The sequence below is a fragment of the Pundamilia nyererei genome, unplaced genomic scaffold (genome assembly GCF_000239375.1).
Source record: "Pundamilia nyererei isolate P.nyererei 1_Seehausen unplaced genomic scaffold, PunNye1.0 scaffold00312, whole genome shotgun sequence".
Taxonomy (NCBI): Eukaryota; Metazoa; Chordata; class Actinopteri; order Cichliformes; family Cichlidae; genus Pundamilia; species Pundamilia nyererei.
In genome coordinates this window covers 508,667-513,641 of record NW_005187713.1, presented here as the reverse complement: position 1 = coordinate 513,641, position 4,975 = coordinate 508,667, and positions in this window count along the sequence as shown.

Sequence of the window (4,975 nt, the reverse complement as noted above, 5' to 3'; positions counted from 1 at the left end):
GGACAGGCAAAAAAAAAAAAAAAAAAAAGGTTGGTAGTTTGATCCATGGCTCCCCTTAAACTGTGTGTCATAGATCATGAGTCCTAAATTACCTCCTTATCCGCCAAGGCTTGAAGTATAAGAGGCAATCTGCTCAAAATGAGTAGAAGGGCACATACATACACTTATATTATTTTCTTAAGGATTAATAAAGTATTCTGATTCTGATGCATACATACACCAGTCCATGCACAACAAAGTCAAGTTCCCTGTTGCATCCAAGGGATTAATGTCAAATTACTTCTTAAAGTTACTTTCATCTAGGTGCAAGATTTTAATGCTCCCAAAAATTGTCTAAAAGCTGATTTTGAATAATGCACAACCTCCAGCTGCTGGTGATCAGTACGTAGCATCATTTGATCATAATATGTCCTAATACTTTTTTCTTAAAGAAATAACAGGAATCGTGTACCACGTGTTTTAACAAGTTGATCTTTAAAATATATTTTGTCATTTCTGTCTTTTGCAGGTGTTTTAACAAACCCAGACATCCTAGTTCCCAGCCTTGTTTTTTTCCTGTTAGTAATTTTCTGTAATTTCATTGTTCATATTGTTTCTGTAAAATCTATACATTTCCACTGTTGTATGTATGACCTAGTTTTTACTTTTGAAATGTTAAAATCTAGAAAAATAGTACATAAAAGATAAAACTTTTTGATGCCTCAGTCAGAGGATTTTCATTAAGGCATGTTATAGCAAAAAATGTTGAAATTTGGCAGATGAAATGCCCGATGGGCAGGTAAGCAAACTATTACTGCATACCCAATCATATATTGCCAACCACATTCAGTGCATGTGATTACTACTGCTTTTGCACAGCAGTGATAATCAAAGGATCGCTGTTTTTCTCATTTTGTTTCAGATGTGGACTGAAGTATGGAAGGATCTCACTACCAAACGAACACTCAGTTAATGAGTAGATGTGAGACTGAGACGTCACATCGTAAAAGGACACGAGACCTTCCTCATAATCTACAAACACCCCGACTTTCCGAGATTTCTCTTTAACCGAAAGGCTCACAGGTGGTGTTGTCAGGGCTGCATATTTCCGGTCTTCATAATGTACAATAACCCAGCAACCGTTGTCAGGTTTGCGTCACGTCTCGCCAGATCCAGATCCCACCCGGTCTTTTTGCTGACCTCCACCTCCCAGTATGCCCTGCCAGAGGACAGCCTGTTGAGCCCCAGGACACTTCCAAACATATTAAACCTTTGCAGAGAATCAGGATCTTTTGACATCTTTCCACCATCTCTCACTTTTTTCCCAATTATCAGAAATTTCAAGGCTTTGATGTGCGGTATCACATAAACATTCACAGCAATGACAACAATCTCTTGAACTGAAGCTTCTCCAGGTTTGCTCAACAACAAAAAAAAAATGCTGGCACCATGAACATGCGGGCTGATCTGTGCGAGGGAGGAGGACGGTAGTGACGTGGCATTTTCAAATCATATCGTTTTATCCTTCTGCACTGAGAAGCAAAATTTCTGACTTGCTTACTTTTTATAAGTTAAGACAACTCAAATAAACTGAGTTGATCAGCTTTTGAATGAAAAGTGCTATAACTTACTTAAACTGAGTTCTAATAACAAGTTGATAAAAACTGGGTTCAGTCTACTTAATATTTTGAATAAAACAAAATATTAGATTTTACAGTGAGGTATCTGGCAACTGTCTCACAGAGAAGCAACACATATTTCAATGATGATTAAAAAAAACGTACCGACTTTGAATATTTTTACAGAATATTTTTAAACCATCTAGGCAGTGCCTCACACAGGAAACCAGGCAAACTCACTCAGCATGCAATGCTTGTCTTTACAGGAAACAAAAAGCAACAACATCCTCTTTTCTTCCCACGAGATAGGGCGGATGAAGCGGTAATACTAGTATTGTGTAATACAGTAAGTATTGTGTGTACATGACAGCTCGTTATAAGATTTGATTCTTTAATAATTCCTCTTCAAGAACCGTTTCATGCTTTGAGTTTTACAGATAGAATATTAGAAAGGTGAGGGGAGTAACAATAGCTTAGTGGAACTTTAAGGCAATATTTCATTTTTCATCAATCAATTTTCTGAAAACTAAAGGTAGTTACTGTCTAGACACAGGGATTGAGAAAATTGACAATAAAATAAAATAAATGATCAGTGCCTATGGTTAAGACTGCAAGTACAATACCTGAATTTATGTGTGATATGTGTCTATGATTCATACATTTTTGTGCATATAAAACTATTTTCTATAAGGTCTTTTACAAGCCTGTGCTCCCATGCACAGGTGGTGTTTTAATATATTTTCCTATCCACCACCTGTAACAGCACTCTTGCCTGACTAGAACATGTAAATATAAACTTGACCTCTTATTTACGTTTGAAGCCAACGTTGCAAACATTGGCTTCAAACGTTGGCTTCAACGAAATCCTGAGAGAAAGCAACTACAATTCAATAAATTCAAAAACAGGCTGGTAACTGAGGTAAGCAGATCGATCCAAAAATCAATAGTATTGATACCAACACTAGTATTGGTATCAGATCAATACTAGCACAACTGGGTCGATACTTGCTTTTATCATTCAAGTTCAGTATGTAGCCTGCTGAACTGTGTTAACTATTTCTTTGGAAAAAATAAACCTCAAACATGCACTATGGTCTCCAAAAGCCCAATTTCAAAACACATGAAAAGCTCAAAGGTGTGTTTTGTTGTGTTAAGTAATTATTGTGGAAAGTAACAATCACAGTGATGTGATAATGTTGAATGTTTTTGTTGAAATGTCCAGGAATGTATAAACATGTTAAATGACAAGATATATGTGTTCAAATAGCATCAATTAATGCACAGCTTCAGGTTTTTTATTTCTATTTAATTCTTCATAATTAAACAATAAGAATAAGTAGCCTGATATCCTGTAATCAGTATAAAACTATAATTTGATGAAGCTAAAATACAATAACATTAAGTTTTTGTACAAAGTATCGTATCGGACGAGTATCGGTGATACCACCCTGAATTTTACTTCTTCTCAATTTCTCAATAGTAACCACAAAACTCAAAATATGTCAACAAAAACCCACAATTCACTCAGACTGTTTATTTTGTTCATAACAAAATGACATAACAGAGCGAGTTGTTTAGGCGCCATAAAATAGAAACCAAAAACTATGTTAACTTCCAAAGAGATTTAGTTTTAATGTTAGCATATAAAATATAAAAAGTAAAGAGGTTTAAAATATTTGCGGGACCGTATGGAAAAGACTGACAAATAAACACAGAGAGGATCACAACGAAGCTTAAAATGAAAACCATGGTTATAAAAGACATTGTCTTATTTATGATGGTATCATGATGAATTTTCATGCGTTTCTCTCTTTGTATAGCTGCAAATAAACTGTAGCTGAAAGTGCATTCATAAGAAATTTAACTGTTCCTTTTCTATGTGCAATATAGTCACATTTTTGATTTTCTCACTGAATGCTATAGGACCAGGATTTAATGAGATAAGCAAAGGACATATAACAAATAATGATATTTAATGTAGCAAAGAGCCAAAACATACAAGGAGATTGTTTATCCAAGCAAAAAAAAAAAAAAATTAGCTAACCATGACAGCGTTCATCTGTTGGCTTCTGGAACACATATTTTTCAAAGTGAACAGGACGACACTGGTTTCCAACTTTGTCACAAGCCACTATCACTTTTGTTGTGCTTTTCGTAATTCTTGTAACCCTACAGCTGCTGGTGTTCACTTCAACATCATGTATCTTAAAGGTTGAGGTACTGATGCATAAGTTATCCCGAACACGCCTGCCGGAGCCATTACAGGTCTTCACCACACGTTTCTCATCCTTCTTCTTGATGAAGGACTGCAGAGGTCTTTTGCAGAGTCTTTCATTCTCCAAGTACCTGAAGAGTCATATCAGTGTCCTATGTTAATGGCAGGACATTAACCTTTTTTCTTTAACAAACAAACAAAAAAAAAAACCCATAACACTTACATTAATATAAATAATATCAATAATGTTATAGTTATTTTTAGTAAATGCTAAACAGCTCTTACTGGCTATTTTGTTGAGTACACCTGTTCAAAACAAATATAATCAGTCAGTCACATAGCAGCAACTAAGTGAATTTAAATATGTAATATGGTCAAGATGATGCCCTGAAGTGCAAAACAAGCATCAAAATGGTGAAGAAAGGTGATTTAAGTGGCTCAAAATGTGGTAATGTTGTGGTTCAAGTTTTAAAAAAAAAAGTGCTACAGGTGTTTTCTCATACAACCATCTCTTTGGTTTACAGAGAATGGTCTGAAAAAGAGAAAATAACCAGTGAGTGTCGGGTCATTGCGCAGAAATGCCTTATTTATGTCAGAGCTCAGAGTAGACTAGTCAGACTGCTCAAACTAGATTTTTGAACTAACACTGAGTTCAGTGGGCTTAAATGTCCTCCATAATCACCACATCTCAATCCAATATTACCTTTGGGATTTTGGTGAAACGGGAGATTTGCATTATAAATCTGCATCCACTGTGATGCTGTCATGTCTACATGGATCAAAATCTCAGAGGAATGTTTCCAGCACCTTGTTGAATCTATGCCAAGAAGAATGTAAGCATATGGTTTGTTGAAAGCGTACTTGTGTACTGGATCCCATTGTGTTTTGCCAGTTGCACTGTTAAGGAAAAGGCAGCATTCTATCGATCTACCTATCTATAAGCCTTTAACTCACATTTGCCATGCCTCCTTTGATTTTCTGTTGAAGTTTTGCTGAAGGATGTGCTTCTGAACAAATCTGTTGAATCCATTATTGTTCCAGGTCCTCTGACATGGGCGATTGTTGTACTTGTTCCGTGGGTTGGAGTTTCGGCTTGGATTGTAAACCATTGCATTCCATCCATGCAGGAGTGCGAGAGTGCACAAGATAGTCAGAAGGACAG